This window comes from Nipponia nippon, unplaced genomic scaffold (assembly GCF_047370975.1).
Source record: "Nipponia nippon isolate SJK-2023a ecotype South Korea unplaced genomic scaffold, ASM4737097v1 scaffold_6, whole genome shotgun sequence".
In the NCBI taxonomy this organism is placed as follows: Eukaryota; Metazoa; Chordata; class Aves; order Pelecaniformes; family Threskiornithidae; genus Nipponia; species Nipponia nippon.
The window spans coordinates 61,972,301-61,990,082 of NW_028262380.1; the positions used below are offsets into that span (position 1 = coordinate 61,972,301).

General features: G+C 42.6%; 1 protein-coding gene across 3 annotated transcripts in view; it reads right to left on the minus strand.

Annotated features, from left to right (window-relative positions):
* ADGRL3 (adhesion G protein-coupled receptor L3) overlaps window positions 1-17,782 on the minus strand; it is a 513,913-nt gene that overhangs the window by 406,717 nt on the left and 89,414 nt on the right. For all 3 annotated transcript variants that reach the window (XM_087736050.1, XM_087736051.1, XM_087736049.1), the window contains exon 3: window positions 14,015-14,081. The gene's annotated coding sequence lies outside the window, so the exon portion shown is untranslated. The remainder of the gene's footprint in view (window positions 1-14,014; window positions 14,082-17,782) is intronic.

The following is a 17,782-nucleotide window of genomic DNA, read 5'->3' on the forward strand; positions in this document are numbered from 1 at the left end:
CAAACTTCTGCTTGCATAAACATTTGCATGCTTCCCTAATTGCATGTTTTCAACACAGTTAAGTAGATTTATTTTTTTTTTTAAATTGGGCCTTATTTTTTCTCCCCCCAAAACTTATTCAGGTCTACACATTTCTCTTATTTTAAGCATTCAATAGCCCGGGACAGGTCTTCAGAGAGATAGTGCTCTCTCCACCCTTGGAGGTTTCTAAGATACAGCTATACAAAGCCACTGCCAAGCTGGTCTCACGCAGACAATAGTCCTGCCTTGACTGGGAGGCTGGACCAGTAACCCCACAGATCCCATCCCGCCAGCTTTCCTATACCTCCAAGTTCCTACCATCCAGGCAAAGGGACAGGAAACATCATGCCCTACTTCTTTCTGAAAAAAACAGTAAGACCCAAGTCACACACCAAGAAAGACAGCCCTCTTAATTTCAAGCATGCATTATGACCTGCTTCATGAGTTGACCAACTAAATGCAACAGCAACACTCCTTAATTAGAGCCATGCATGAAGTAACCTACCTCACCACAACAGGACCTGCACTTCCACTGCTTCCACGGTATTTCTTGAGTGTAGATTCAATACTTAGTCTCCAAATGCCCCAAACAAAAACCTTTTATAGCTCAAAATCAAGATGCAACTGAGTCAACATGTAAACTCCATGTGTGCATCTGTGTGCAGGCTGAAAGCCACCTGCAGCATAGGAAAACCTCTTGGGAAACTGTGGATGAGCACTGGACTTTCTTTTTTTGTGTGTGTGTGTGTGTGTGTGTGTGTTTTGTGTTGTGAGTGGCTGCTATAAAGGACGGGCAAGTTTTTAACTCATGTGGTATCCCCCAGCATCACCTTATAATTGTCATGCAAAGTAGAATGCAATCTCTGCAAGGCCTGGGAAAAACCTCAGTATATTTGCCTCGGACATGAATGGCTGACAGGCATTTTTCCAGGGCTCCAGGGGGAAGTAGGGGAAAAATTAATTTCCTAATCCAAAGAAAAGACTTGGAGATTTTAATTTTTTTCCCCTAACCTGAACTAGTATTAAAATTATATATAGATATCAGAAAAAAGCTAATCAAGTTTTTCTTTTTGGTGAAATAACATTCTAGAATGAAAGTCATTTTAGGTTAATTAAAATAAGTTACATTCAATGAAAAGAAAAAGCCTCACTTTCCTCTTTCCCTATTAAAACAGAGTAAGAACTACGACTCTAAATGAAAGTCATTTTACACTAAAAAAATTATCAATTCTGCAAATATCAAGAAGACATTCTGACATTTTCCAAATTATTTTTGTCTTACTTCCGCTCAAAAGAAAATGCCATTAAAATTGATGAGCTTTAGCAAGCAATTTTGTTTTGAAGAAATAGCCTTTTCTACGAGAAAATTGTTTCAATGGATTTTTTTTTTTTCTGTTTTGATCACTAACTAATTATTTGAAGACACTGGAGTTCTCTGATCCCGGACATATGACATGGATTATAGTGAAACCAGCTGGAGATTAAATTTGTAACTCACATATGGAGCTCATGACCTCTTTATGAATCATCACACCGTTTGTTTAATACTTAATGCAACTCTTTTAGTTACTCTGAAGAAAACGTTGAACAACAGGGGCCCATAAAATTAAAATCACACAGCAAAATCACAGCTACTTGCAAATCCTCTCTCTTCTTTGGGACTTCATCACAAATCTGTCTGATCTAGGTTCATTAAGTTTATTTTTTCACTCCCGAGATGGTAAGATACGATGGAACACTAAAATTTCATATAAACATATCTGATTACAGCTTGCAAGCCTCAAGAGATCCAGCCTCGCCTTTCATGCAAACCTAGGCATGGTAATAACTTGAGATTAAAAAGAAATATTTCTGATCATGTTAATCTACTGAAGTCTTAGGAAGAGTGGGAAATGAAAAGTGTGCAGCACCAGAGATAATTTTACTATCTTAAATGCATAGACCATGCACGCTGGAAAAGTAACTGCCTCAGTCGCGATCTCTCTTTCTTCAGCTCCTTAACTCACCGACTTGAAAAATAAATTCTGAAAACTATCAGTAGATATCTATGGATCTCAATGAATGCAAACCTTTAGTCAGGAACATTTTATCTACCTATTTTGCCAAAGCTAAAAGAAATACACTTTTTCTAAATGCATTTGCACAGCTTCTAAAAATTGCCATTGCGTTAAGTGCTATTAAATGAGTTGTGCGAGAAGTTTAAAGCTTCCTCCCACCTCCACATCCAGGCAAGGTCTGCGAAGTCAAGCCAAAACCCAGCTGCCATCCTGTCAAGCTGAATCTGTCTTTTGTTCAAAGACCTGTTTCCACTCAATATGAAGACACATCTCGCCTCCAGCTTTCAGACCAAAGCACAGATTTCCATCCAATCCCCAACAGACAACCAACGAGCAAAAGCTCTTTACAGCCATAATATTTTCTGGCATCAAGCATCCTTCTGCCTTCCCTTTTGGTCCCATCAGGGCTCCCACTCCAACTCACCCTCATATTACCTACAAATTGCATACCTCCTCGCCCCTAGATGCCTATTTCAACCAGGAATTGATTGATGCAGCATTAGTCAGGTCCTATAAGGCTCATATGGTTCACTGCTAATAATTTGGCATCAGTAGGCATGATCATTTAAAAGCTCCTTTTAATAACTGTTTGAGTGGATTCAGTGTTAAAATATTGTGGAGTTGCATCTTTGCTCAAAAGCGGAGCTCCAGGCAAGTCTCAAAGCACAGGCAGCATTGATCGCCTCGTGCCAGGGTTAGGTGTGCAGCTGGAAGACGTCGGTGATTGTGCCAGCTTGAAATGATGCTGCTGCTGCTCCTTAGCTGCCGCTGTCCTGCCTGCACAGAGCCAGCAGCAGGGAATGTATGAGCACTCCTCACCTCTCCAGCGCAGGTTACCGCAGCCTACGCTGAAGGCTGCTGACACTGTCCTTAAGAGCAGATGAAAGGCTTTCCCATGGTCCTTTCTGCAGCTCCGCTGTGCTTTTTCACTCCTGCCAAAGCCAATGTCTGCATGGGCAAAATGGTTTTGCATATGCCAAGAGCCACAGGTGAGGAGCAGAGCACTGTCCATCTACAAATCTGCATGTGCCGCAAGCAGTTTATACATTTTCCAAGTGAAAAGCATGCAACTGCAGCCCTGACTTCTGCATGGCCTCTCTCTGCCTCAGCACCCAGCATCCGCAGAGCATTTGCCTGGCTGTTGAGGTTACTGTTTCTGCAAGCTTGAAACCATCTGAAGGGGTGGCTGTGGACACAGAAATCCCAGGTCACCCATCTCCCTAAGCAGGGCAGCAGCAGCAGGGAGATACCCTCTTCCATTGGAAACACCAAGCACCCACTCAGTGGAAAAAACAGGCATCTAAAGGAGATTTTTCTCCTATGAAACCACTTGTTGTGGGGCTCTTTGCTGAATTATGTATGTAAGCGTAGACGTCCCAAGCCCAGCAACACTGTCCTTGCCATCTCTCCCGGCTTTCCACTCTGCATAACTATTCCAGCAGCACTTTCTTGTGCGCTCCCCAGCAGAATTAATTAATGTTTGCACAGCACTTTGAAGATGAAAGTACTAAGCGACTGCTAAATACCAGGACAGATTCTCAGCTGGTTTAAAAATTGGCATTTGCAGCGCAGCATCTGGGCCCACGATCACCCTGTCTCATTAGGGAGACTCTGTAGAGAATGTGAAGAAAAAAGAATAAAAGAAAGAAAAAATACATTAAAAAATACAGAAAAAGAATAACATATAAAAACACGTAGAAAAGCAGCACTGAAGTAATAACCTTCATGCTTTTCCCAGAGTCCCTCTTTCTGCAGGTGAAGAGTACAAATCTGCAGAGCCATGACACCGTTCTCCTTCAAATCTCCTTAAAACTCACCTCTGCTGAGATGCCTACAAATCATTCAGCACTGATTAGCTAGCTGATGTACTGTGACTTCTGCACATTACACTTACCATAACCATCCTGCTCTTAACGTTGGCCCGTCCCATCTGTTTACTCAATGTGCTGCTTCTTTCCTATCCTCTGCCTTGAGCATTTGCAGGGTTTTTTTCTTATATATAGGTTCCAGGCCCAGCCCAGGGATACACAGATGCCAACAAAATGTATTTCCAGTCCTTTGCAGGCTCCGTAGAATATGGATGTGCAAAAGTCAGTCTTAAAGGATAAGCCTCAATAGGTTTAGATCCACTTACCGAGATGTGTGTGTTCCTGTATAAAACCATTGATCACGGAAAGCAACCCAGGAGGTTTAACTCACGCACATGTTATACGTAAAGCAGTTGTGTGCTTTTCCAAAAGGCACCGTGTTGCTGCAGTTTAAGGGCTAAACTTACTGCTTATGCTAGATTTTTATTTCTTTTTTTAATAGCAGAAATTGCTCTTGAAATTGCTCTTAAAATTGCAAACACATGGTCCAAGAGAAAGTTGGAATAAACTGCAATAGTTATAAGGGGAGACAAAGTGACTCTTTAAATAGTATAGAGACTGGCAAGAATGCCTTCCTCTGGGGGCCTGCAATAACACAGCTGGCGCTGAGAGGAGAGGACACACCAGGAGATTGCACGCATCTCATGCCAGGACACCACAGCTGATGGGAGAAGCAGCTCCATTGGCTGGATGCATGCAGGATGAAGCACTAGCGATAAGCAGGATCATCTGAGGGTGAGGTATTAGAACGAGTCACCTCATTGATTGCAAAGGAACCGATGCTGCGTGGCTTGGATCCGGCCAAATCTCATATCACATCCACGTGATCTAGGAGCCAAACTCAGACTCACTTCAAAAAAACACAGCTCCAGTTATTTCAGCAGGAAGCCATGCATGCAAAGGGTGTCGATACTCTTTCCATGGCCTCGCTAGACCTCATGTTTTCAACTCCTTAACTAAATCAGTCACATGCGCTGTTCACAGAGATACAAGAGGAGAGCCCTCAAGCCTCTTCACATGTGCAACAGCAAGACTCTACTCACTCGAATGCCTAAAATAGTACTGGACTTTGAGACATTAAAATGAAAATGTTACACCAAAAATGAGTTCCCATGCTGCGAGATTCCAGCAAGCGTTACAAATCCCAAGGACACCGCCTTTGCATCAACCCTTTTTTTTAAAGAAGGAAAAACCGAAAACAGGCCAGTGACCTCAAGTTTTTCATCTGTACTCCCTCGATGCAGCAGTACTGCTCAAAACATGAGAGGAGAGAATGCCCTTACCCACCCAAAAACAGGGAGTCTGCCCATATACACACACTGTCAGTAGCAGAGAGTCACAGATGCAACCAAGCGGGTTAACTTCCAAGCCTTGGGCAAAGCTGGATATTTCCCCATCTGGCTGCAGATCTTTCTTACCCCTCCAGTCTGTTTCATGCTCCTGCTTTCCAGCTGAAGCCTCTCTCCATTGAGAAACATCCCTTCTGCCTCTTCAGCATGACTTAGGCTGATGCTCTGCACTCATAGCCTTAATCTCTAGAGAGCTGGGATGAGATTTTCAAAAGCACTTAGTGTTGACCTACCTCTGCTCCAAATCAGTCTGATCACATTAGGTTAACTATAAGTTTGGCCATGTATATTTTGTCATAATAAACTTACCCCAAAGGAATGCTGCTGCTTTAAAACAAGATTACTAGACCTGTGACTATATTTATGCATCTCAATAAGGAATCAGATTTTCCAGTTCTGTGGATTTTTTTTCGGAGCACATTGAATATTTAGTACTGGTGTAACAGAGGTCAATGCAATTATATCCTACATCTTAGAAAGAAACAGTCCCCTCTAAATTCAGTGCTAAAGAAGCGCTGCACTGGAGACCTTAAGGTTCAAAACTCCAAAAACTAACGCTTAAAATTAATAGCAATCTCAACCTAGCCATAACGCGCTTTTTTTTTTCCCCCCAGCATCCATGAACAGCTCTGCACAACCAAGACCCAAATAACAATATAGGACTTTATCTTTCACCTTCTCCCTTTAAAAAAAAAAAAAAAAACAAAAAACTGCCAGGCAGTGAGTGTTTCTAAATGGTACAAGAAGTGACTGTCAGCTGTCACCAGCTCTTTTCCAACACAGAAACACTAGAGAACCACTTCTCAACTTACTCCATATGGCACCTCCAGAAAGACCAGAGCAATAGTTTGAGAGTTTTGGCCACGAAGCTCATACAGCATAGGACTAAATGTACCCTTACAGACCTGTTTTTTTAGAAAATTAGTATGTTGAACTTTCTTCTGCTGCATTTTCTGATATATATATATATTTTTAACTGAATCCATAATTGGTCTATCTAAATGATTGACAGCAAAGGTGAAGGAACAGTCTGTTAGTCTTGACTGCTGGGGTAATGAATAGAGAAGCTGACATGTTAAATTTCTTCACCTCCAATTGGAATTATAAATTATAGACTTCTTTTACATTATCATAATACCAAGTTCATCTTAAAAATAAAATGATTCCTTGGGGGTGTATTTATAGTGAAAAAATACATATCTAATGCTGTACTTAGCATATCTTCATATTTTAATATAATTGGATTGATTGTTCCAATTTTGTTCTTATTTTTGGAAATCAAGAAGCAGAATCAGATCATCTTACATTTTTCAAAAGGTCCATTGTTTTGCTTCGGCAGGACATTCTGAAATTTTCAAAAGCTGTCTGTAATTTAACGTATTCTCCTGCTCTTCCTACAGCCTCTTGGCAGGTTGCATCTTCGCAGCTTGGCCAAGGGCCACTTTATCTGAGTCTCTAGAAACTTTGCAGGGAGCAGAACCAAGATCTGAAGAAGTCTGTAGGAACTAAAGTTTCCACCCCATAAAAACCCTTTAATTCAGCCTTCATCCCTAAGCAAATAACTTCTGAGAAACAAATCATCGAGTTCAAATTAATCAGTTTGTATGAGAGCAAACACAGCCCATCAATAAAAGCAAAGCAATAAACCACAGGGAAATGCCTCCCAGACAGACAGAGTGCATTTAAACTCTCCAATTTATTTTGTATGGGAGGGAGGGGAGAGAGCTCTTAAAACTTTTGTCTAAATTAGACTTAATTCAAATCATGCTGGTACGAAACCTCAAGGCCCAGCTTCTAATAGCAGTGTAACTGTCTGTGGAAGTGCAGAGGAGATGAAGATGATCTGCATCGTGGGATGCCAAGAAGAGGGAGGTGCTGAGGAAGGGGTAGATGCAGTCACCCTGGCCCCAGGTCCTCTCCTCCATCCCAAGGTAGACCAGGCAATAAATCCCTCGATTCGCCCCTAAGTCTAGATAGCACCTGGGGTGGCTGCTAAAGTCACAGTGGAGCAGGGTCAAAGGGAGATACCTCGGCCACAGTGCTTTCCATTCCCCTGGGTTTTCTATACCTTTAATGTATATGGCCTGTCGGCAATGCTGTTTCCTACTGACTATCCCAGAGTATCACACAGAAAAAAAAAACCAGCCTCAAGCCATCTGCATGATGAATTCCCCTCCAGTTCAGTTAAGTGCTGCCTGCCTTCAATTGCATTGGTGTGCCTCCATCTTATGAAATATTTTCAATTTCCAGAACAGTTTCAACACGGGGAGAGAAGAAGGGACAGGGAAGAACGATACACTTCCAATAAAATTTGGCACCGTTCAGGATTTCTTTTGCCTCAGCAAAAAATCCTTTTAAGACACAAATAAATGTGTCTTATTAAGTTAGCAGGATCTTCTCCTAATAGTGCAATTAGCTTTCATAGAAGATAGGCCCCTGTACCGTCTTGAGAATAGACTCTCAGGCATATATAAGCATGTAATATCGGGCACACTTCTCTCAAATTAAGGAAAGCATTTGTCATTTCCAGTGTTGACACTGAAAAAGTGGTGTTTTAAATGCTATATTAACATTGAATCCCAAGGGATGCCCTGAGCAGCCCCTCTCAAGGAACAAACCCCTGCATCAACTCCTCTAATTCCCCTTTCAATGCCTGAAGGAGAAGTGCTGCCAGGGAGCATCACTTGCATGGGAGGAGGCAGCAAGACTCACAGCACTGCAATGGGCTCATTAACAAGTCATGGCTACGACGTCTGAAAGACTTGGAGACTTTACCTCTTGCAACCAGGTACGGAGCCTCTGCAGCGGTCCCATCCCATCCCAACCTCCCACAGAGGTCCAGAGTTCACCCCCTCACTTTGCAGCCCTACTCGGTACAAAGTGCATAGACATACCTGTGCATCACCTACTGCTCTGCAGATTACGCAAAAGCAGCTTTGTTTTATTTCAATTACTGTGGGGCTGGTAAATTGCAACCCTTATCCATCAATAGGATGGTCTTCATTAGTCTGTTCCCCGTCATTTAACATGACTATAAGCCATCGCCAAACAGATTATACTGACTATTCCATTAATATCCTGTATTCAGCAAATGGGGAGGAAATTGTATTATTCTGGTAACTGTTCAATGTTTGCCACCAGACACACGAGGCAAATGTGTCCAGGAAATGCTTACTTGCCCAATGTCACCTGATGGATAAGTCCAGACACGCTATTCATTTGCAAGGAAGCCACAAGAAATAACTACAAAGAAAGGAGAGCCACCACACAGAGTAAGAAGAAAATGAGCTAATAAATACTGATGCACCATATTCTAGCATGCAAAGCAATGTTTTATTACAGGCTTTAAAATTAATACATGCTATTTTTTTGGTATCAACACACACTTGAAATGCCTGATCCTTCACACACCACAAACCCTATGCAGCGACAAAATCAAACCCCACCATCAGCACTTCATCACCTGCATGAAAGCACAGAATGAAGCACCCAAGCCCCCACCTCGTGCATAGCCGATATTAAAAGCGGCATGAGCCGTTTTCTTCTTGTCAAGATCAGTTTTCTCATCCGGCTCCCACAAGCCATGTTTACATTTCCCTACAATAGTTTTTCCCCGTCTCCTGCTTCACCTAAGTATAACCTCTCAACCATGTTACTGGCCTTAATTTAACAAAAAAAAAAAAACCAAAACCCACACACACCCTGAAAAAACCCAACTGAAACAAAACCCCAATCCTAATATGTGGATTGCAGCAGTTATGTCTCCCATTGGCTCCTTCTGTAACCCAAGCAGCATTTCCAGCGCACAACTTGCATCACAGATGGACAAAATCACCTGAGAGTGTCCATGCTTCTCAACCAACCAGGAGGATAAGGCTCTTCATGCAGGTACCCTGGGAGAGATGCATCCTCACCCAGCTGGAACCCATTTGTGATTTCCCTGGTTTAAGCTCCAGGTGGGGGACAGGAGGATAGCAATAACAACACTCAGCCCTGCACAATTTCCAGTTTTTCTTCAGCCTACACCGCTTAATATCTGGAACATCTAATAATTATTATTAATTGCACTTAACTGTAAACCGTAAAATAGATGGGAGGAACGCACAAATCAACTCTGGCACATCTGCAGCTTAGCCCCTGCTCTTCAGCTGGGTTCAGCTTTACCATGCAGAGTTTGACCTATCCGTTATATACGTGCTACAACCAAGCTTTGCAAAATCCATCAATCTGCAAGCCTTGGCAACAAAACCAGCCCAAGAGATGTAAGCAGCAATCTGAGAAGATACTCCCCAGGAATTAGATTTTGTAAACAAACATTTCAGCTAATTGCATTCTTGTTCTCGGTGCAATGAAGGCCCCATTTAGCCAAAGCATTTGTCTACGGAGTTTAGTTTCTTCCATTTAATGAACGCTGATGCTGTCTTAGCCTCGGCTGGTATATCATCAGGATCAACATGAAATGCTAATGGGGAAAGATGCTTAATATCATTTCAAGTGTTTAAGTTACAACCGCAGCTATTAAAGCAAATCCATTTTACCTGTTCCTCCTCAGGCTCCCCAGTGAGACAGATTTAAAAGTTTCCATGGGGAGAAGTGATTCATAAATGGCTACACAGATCAGAGAAGAAAGCCTTTCACCGTTAATTACAGTCAGCGTTTTCCGAACCGAAGCTGGTCATTTCACCGGCACAACACATAATTAGCGAGGCTCATTTTATTTCGTCGCCTTCACAAATTAGTTCACTTTTTAAAAAGCAAGGTGGCTGCCTCCATCGGTAGGGATCAGCATGCCAGCCAGCCAGGAAAATAAGGCTTTGTGCTCTGCTTGTAGTCCACGGCAGAAAAATCCAACAGGTTCCCCAACATTCAGTCCCCTTGCTGGTTCAATGCAGAAATCAGTGTTGCTTGCTGTTGCATCCCTAACATGAGACTTTGCGGTGCACCCATGTAAGATGACCACTGCAGTCCCGTGAATCTAGTTCTTCACAGTGAGAAAAGCTTCCTTGTTTTCAGACTTTCCCACTGCTAAGCCAAAGCACAGGACGTGAAATAGCCACAGCAGCAAGGAGGAGGAGGATGCTTCCTGCCCTTCATCTCTGTAGAGCAACTGCAGCAGGTCCAGCCCCAGTGGCATCTGTGGCATCCTTGCACCACGCACCTCAGGGACATCACAGAAATAGCAGGCAGGGATGATGCATTATAAGAGATGCTGGTCTTCACTCGCCCAGAGAGAACACTCTCAGACACCATCTGCATTTTAAAGCAGGGCTGTTTCTTTCTTCCCGTGGCTCAGAGTGCCCCTCAACCTCTTTGAGGAGCAACCTCTGCGCGGCAGAGGCTTCCGGTGGATGTGCCTGCCAAGATCCCAGTTTTGAACTAGGCACCCAAAATACCGGTCAGAGCCCCCAGCGCTCACCAGACGGAGCACGCTGCTGGCAGCTATCGTTGGAAATGCTGAAGTTATCCTTGTGCAGATTTTAAAAGGCCACTATTTATCCATGTAAATTCTGAAGGGCATTAGCGGCATCGTTGACACACATTGACAGCCAGCCCAGCTCCGGGAAGGGAATAAGCAGCAGCAACTGCCTGAATAATTGATGTGCTTTTACTCTGCCCCATGGCCCAGTTATTACATTGCTCACTCTCTTCAACTGCCTGTGGTTTCTAAATTAATTAGAAATCTTAATGTCATGGCCAGCCAGTTAAAAAAAAAAAAAAGAAAAGGCACTGAGAACAGAAGAAGAGAGTGCTTCTCATGCCCTTGAGCTTTGGGATCTCTTACTTTGGCCTGGCCACGCAGGGAATAAAAGCAGTCTCCATTTCTGAAGCTTTGGACCCTGCTCACCGATGCTAATACCAGCACAGCATGAAATCCACTCACCTGCAAAAAGCCCCCATTTCATAGGGGTGAACAAGGTCACGTCTCCCATAAGATGGGGCAAAGCCTTTCCTAGGGGATGGCACATGCATGGAGCAGCTATCATCTCTTCAGTACAATGAAATATATCCGATACATCCCTAGCCCAGCCATTGCAACCTAGTGCCACGTGATACCAAATGAAAGGACACCACTGAAGTCTGGAGGAATTACGGAGCTCGCAGTTGTCCTGCTCTTACAGTCAACAGAGCTAAATGACTCCATGGGATCCCTTTCACGGGCTGAAAAAAAATTGCATGCAACCACCTGACCTCAGAGAACAGGAGAAGCTGATAAAAATGACACATTGATCAAATATAACAATGTGAGCAGCCATTTCTTTGCTACATACATACCCTTATCTACTTACAATATTGCTTATGCTTAAACTTTAAAACAATGTCTATAGCTTTCAAGAAACCCAGTGGGAATAATTCACCTGTTTGAGCCACGTTACATTAAAGCATGGGTAGTTTTGTTCCAAGTCCTGGGAAAGCACTTAACCATGATGAATCTGGGGGTATTTTTAGTTTCTTAATTGCAAAAAGAAATACTGATTTTTTAAAAAAATCTCTTTACAATTGTACCAAAAGCATAAATAAACACAAACGACTGGATTCGTTGTGATAATTTTAAATCACACAGATAACTTAGACTAATATTTCACCTTCTTATAAAAGAGCAGTGAAATACCAGTGAAACTCAACAGTGCAGCACAGTCTTTCTCTTTACCAACACATCGTGTCTTACAGTAATCTGCAGGATACCGAGGGGGAGAAAGGTATAAACCACCTTTCCATTATTCCCCTTGGGAAATTAATGATTTTAAAGAAAGATTTTAAATTAATGATTTTAAAGAAAGAAGATTTTTCACTCTTTCTTTTTGACATGGATAAACCAACTTATACTCAAAGCAATGAATTGTTTGAGTCCCCAGTAAAGTTATCCTACATCTCCCGTACATGTTAAGTGCCTGAACAAGACAGTCCCAGGGCAGAGAAATGAGCTGGCAGTGGTGAGACAAGGCTTTACAGAGTTTTAAATGACACCGTAAATCCTAATGGAAGCATCCAACAAGATGAATCCCATTCATTAGCACATGGAAGGTAATTCAAAACACTGTGAGCCCAAACTACGTGAGTGTGGCTCTCTAAAAACTTAATGCATTCTGATCAAGCATTTATTTGCTCCTAGAGCTTCTCCCTCTATCTACTTTTTTCCTCTCCTGTCATAATTTTGCATTAAATTGATGCATGCAGAGTCCACCACGAAAAACTTCAGAAGGATCAAAGCAAGTTGCAAATAGAAGCTCTTTCAGTGTGTTTCAACACCCTTTCTGAGAACTGAGATGACACTTCCATTTGTACGGTGGGAAGATGGGCTTCCAGCAAATTGTAATGCCGATACATGAAGAAGGCAGCATTGGTCCACCCTATGATTTGCTTGCATTTGTCACCTTGGCTTACATACTGCCTCTAAAATGCACGTGCTAATTATCGGCAGTATGGCACTGCAGATGTAGTGAACACAAGATGTCACTCACATGCATTTTTCAAACCCAAGCAATGAAATGAAGTGTCTCATAAGAACATTGTTACGTGTTCATACAGAAGCTTTCCTGGCCCCTGCAACATCTCCTATCTGTATCTCTTCTCATCTGTGTTTTTAAATCTCACTATTTTTGCTTTGCTTTCATCAAATGTGCAGACCTTCACATTATGTATTTCCTTTTGCTCTCCATACTGTGGCATCTACATACATCTTTTCTCACTTTGAAGTTATTGTACTAATTATTACAAAAACTAACTGAAAGGCTCAGCTCAGGTAGATTCCTCTAGGTTATCCACAGTAATAACAAAGCCATTCACAGTCTTTAAGGCAGATATGGGGTCCTGATCCCTCCTCTGGATCACCATACAGCTGGAAGGATGTACCAGCTGAAGCAGGACCGCCACTCTTCAACATGGCCATGCCCTCCTTGCCCAACTTCTACATCACTTGTCTCCAGAAAGGAGTAAAGTGCAAAACCACACAAGGTCCCGCAGCGGTGCTCGCCTCTCAGCCTTGGAAAGAAGGTGGAAGAAAATACAGAGACGGCAGTGGTATGGAGCAGCACAGCTTTCCTTGCTGCTTTTCGGAGCCTAGTCTTTCAAGATGCAGCCCCTGGCAAAGTGGCTCATGAAAGTTTGATGAACAGCATTTTGTTTAACACCAGTAGCTGAGCCACAGCTCTGTCGAGCTGCATTGCCCAAGCAAAATGTCACGACCCAAGAGGATCAAGAGATTCAATTGCAAGAGGCAGGCTCACAGACAGCAGAGGAGCTCAGAACTTCTGGAGCAGGGTGCACTACCCCATAAGTTACTCAGTCACTAAAGCATAGGAAGGCTGCTGTGACACTGATGAACACTGAGCCTCCTCCGATACTTGTTCACCATGCTGCAAGGCTGTGCTAGGTGGTCTTGCAAATATAAGGAAGTCCACAGCCTTTTCCGTTGGCACGTATAAACCTTGATTTTTTTCCCCTCTTTTACCTTTTTCACTTCTACATGCACTGAAAAAATTCATGGTGTGCTATTCTCTACCATTTCGCTTTATCATTTTCATGCTCTGCTGCTTTTGTTCCCCTGCTCCCTTTCCATAAAGGAATATTCTCAAGAAACAACCATGCCTGCATAACTGAAAATACACAAAACCCATACACAGAGACAGTGCTGTAGGCTCACGCAATGTGATCACGTTGAGCAGTTAAATATTTTAGCACCACTAACAAATGAGGCTAGACTATATGGTCCAGTAATTACCTTTTCTTGTTCTTCAGGTGCTAAAAATCCACACGCTATTTTTTGCAGAGTACCAAACTCAGCATTTCTGGAAACAAAGAGAAAAAGAAAAAAAAAATTAAAAACATTTATACTTGCCTCTGAGGACTTATTAGGGCTCATGAAGTTTCTGCTATACATGCACCAGTGGATACAGCAACAAACAACTGGTTTTGGTCAACAGATCTGATTTTAAAAAGTCTGTACGAATTTTTAATCTCTATGAAGCACATCTCTGTATGGGAAGACTAGCACAAAACCAACAATGGTTGGATGAAAAATCAGTGGAAGCTATCACTGCCGATTATAAAAAAAACCTTGGAGATAAAAGTAGCTATCGAACACACATGCAGGTACGTGAGTATCTCTTCACCATAACAGACTCCAATGTGATCTGGATAAATTATTGTTATACTAGAGGATTTACCAGAGATTTTTAGAGGTTGCTGCACCAGAACAATAAAGAAATATCAAGTTTGAAAAGTACGTAAAATAAATTATTATAGAATCATAGAATCATTTATGTTGCAAAAGACCTTTAAGATCCTCAAGTCCAACCGCTAAACCATGTCCCTAAGCACCACATCTACATATTTTTTTAATACCTCCAGAGACGGGGACTCAATCACTTCCCTGGGCAGCCTGTTCCAATGCTTGATAACCCCTTCGGTGAATAAACTTTTCCTAATATCCAATCTAAACCTCCCCTGGAACAACTTGAGGCCATTTCCTCTCGTCCTATCACTTGTTACTTGGGAGAAGAGACTGACCCCCGCCTCACTACAGCCTCCTTTCAGGCAGTTGTAGAGAGCAATAAGGTCTCCCCTCAGCCTCCTCTTCTCCAGACCAAACAACCCCAGCTCCCTCAGCCGCTCCTCATAAGACTTGTGCTCTAGACCCTTCACCAGCTTCGTTGCCCTTCTCTGGACACATAATCAATTCTTATGATTGTAAGGATGTTAATTCCTGTTCCTCAGGAGTTACATCTTAAATTTCCTCCATCCCCTTACATCTTCAGTATTTTCTTCTAACTATAGTGTTAGATGCTAAATGTAACATTAATTGACAAAAGCATGAAACGCATGGATCCAGGTCAGCCTCCTGGAAGTGTTGGTTTTATTAGGATTAATTACACATGAAAGATTTCTCCTCACAGTTGAGATTGCTACAGATGAAACTTCAGTGGGAATCATTTTTGTCAGAGTCAAGCTGGATGGCACAGACACCGGGACCCCATCTCGCCCCAATTAAACAACTAGAAAATAAAATAAAAAACCCATGCAAGGGAAATAGCAATGAGTCCTCCTGCCTGAATTTTGCTTCCAACATTAACTACAACCCCAGCTCGTTGTCCGCAACCTGCAGGGGAGAACACAGGTCATTTCATTTGGAAGAAGTGTATTAAAAACTATGAAGCTTGATTAAAATAGGAACCAGTGTTAAACTGGGGCCAGTTGCTTCAGTTGCAGCGGCGGCTCCCTAAGCCTTTCCCAACAGGGACTGAAGCACTGCTTTCCCCCTGCTGCTGTGGTCCCACACCCTGGACCATCTTACACCTTAAAAACTTTGCAGACCAAAGAAGTGGTCCTAGGGCTCCGGTTTCACAGCTCAGCTGATCCAGAACAGTCCTACTTTAATCTTTGATGCCAAAAAAGGAAAGTTTCACCCCAGCTCTATGCATTCCTTGGCAGGTACTCCCCTGAGAGTATGAAAAAAAGGAGGCTGAGGCATTGGTTCCCAGCGCATAATTCATCTTATTTATGTACTAAAGGAGCAATCGCTTGCATTTAGTAACCTTGGAAGTCAGACAAGTAAATTAAAACTTAAAACTAAGGCTTGAGAGTCCAGCATGCATGCTGCTTTTTGAGTGATTTCTCTATAACAGGCAAGTATGGATGCTCTGAAAGAAAAAGAGACCTACTCCAGGTCGCCTGTCAGCAAAATTGCCTCTGTAAGCAATAAACAGGTTTTGGACCATCTAAGAAATTTACAGGCAAGCTCAGGGTAAGACCAGCTATTATTTCTTACTGTACAAATGAAAAAGTCTCCAGATGTTAGCTGTTTTCAGCCTTGGATTTTGATCAAATATATACAGTTTCAGTAGGAAAAAACACTTTTACAAGTGCAGAGCAGACCAGGCAACACCTCATGAGGGCATCCATATGCTTTATTTCTAGGAAAAATGTCATTTGTTTAGACTACTCCACTTGTGTTTTATAGCAAAACTTCCACCTGGTTCCAAGAAGCTTTTGGAGAATAACTCTGATTTGATGGCAGCAGTATACAGCAGAGAAATGGTGGTTTGCCTAGTCTGAAGGAGTTAATGTTTGTTACCCGATTACCTTGCAACGGCTTTTTAAATGAAATTAAAACAAGATCTTCGTTTCGTTTATGATACCCCAGATTTTACTTCTGCTTGGAGCGTAAAGGGCTAGAGATAGCACAACATACAGTGGTTTATGGCTCTTCTGTGTCATTTTAGGATTCAGCACATGCTCTCCTCCCAGCTCACCCTTATTTTATCATAATGTGAGTGTACTGACTGGTAAATCTTTCTTACCTTCCCTCCCCAAATGCCAAATGTATAACCTTGAGTTGGCCTCTGCCATATGCTATTTCTATGCAGATTTCAAACGTAGTTTGGGGAATTCTTGTTCTTATTAAAATAAGAAGGGAACAATACAGGGATTCCTGCACAGCAAAGATCTTGCAAAATACTTGCTTAGAGAGTTAGCGCTCACTGGCAGTGGGTGCACTGCATGAACTACAGGGATTTGGCGTTAGCCCTAAAAGACAGCATAAACACACTAAAGAAAGAGACTGCTTTACCTCTGACTCCTGTTAATATTCACATCAGTACAGCGCCCGCCCCATACGCAAGGGAAGCTTGTTTTTATTTTCTTTTACTGCTTTCCGCTCCACTCGACTAACCTGCTCCCCTCTAAAACCTACAGTACTTCTTCTGAGAAAGCATTTGTTGTTTCTTACCCAGTTCTTCCCCAGTTGTACTCTGCCTGGACAATTTGGCAAGTGGTTTCACTTAAGATGCTAATGGAGAGGGGAAAACACCTTCTCTCCCTTGCTCCACCCCATGTTACCCTGGAGCTCTACCTGCAGAGATTACTGCTAAATGGGTAACGTAGATACTTCAACACAGCCTGCTCCTACTAACGTGACTGCTGGCGTTCCTATGGCTAAATATTTCTAAATCCTCTGCTATGGTGAGTAATGCATCCACCCAAATAGGACAAGGGCATACTGCTCTGCATCACTAGGTGCCAGAAGAAAGGCAATTAATCTGCAAACTGGCATGCTGCTGCACCCCCATGCCAAAACAGAAGCTGCTATTAGGGAGAGCAACGATAAACACTTTCTGTTCGGCAACAGCAAAGGCTGGGAGAAGAATCCATCAAGATGGGATGGCTCACCCCCGAGCAGCTGTCTTCACTGCAAAAAGACAAGCGGTCCGACTTCAGTCAATGCTCACAGCAGCGGGACCCACAAAATACCACACAAAGGTTTAGGCAACCAGCAGAAGGCTTGTGAAAAAGCCTTGTTTGCTAAAATGTACCAAGCACCTCGTTTGTGGCTCTGTTCAAGTAGAGGAGTGAGCACCCAGCATCGTGCTTTGGAAATGAAAAACCATATGGAGTAGCACAGCATCGCTCCTGGGCATTAGCATCTCTGCATCAGCCCTATGAAACCAAATCAGCAACTTTCACCTACGGTGACTTAATTAACATGCACCCT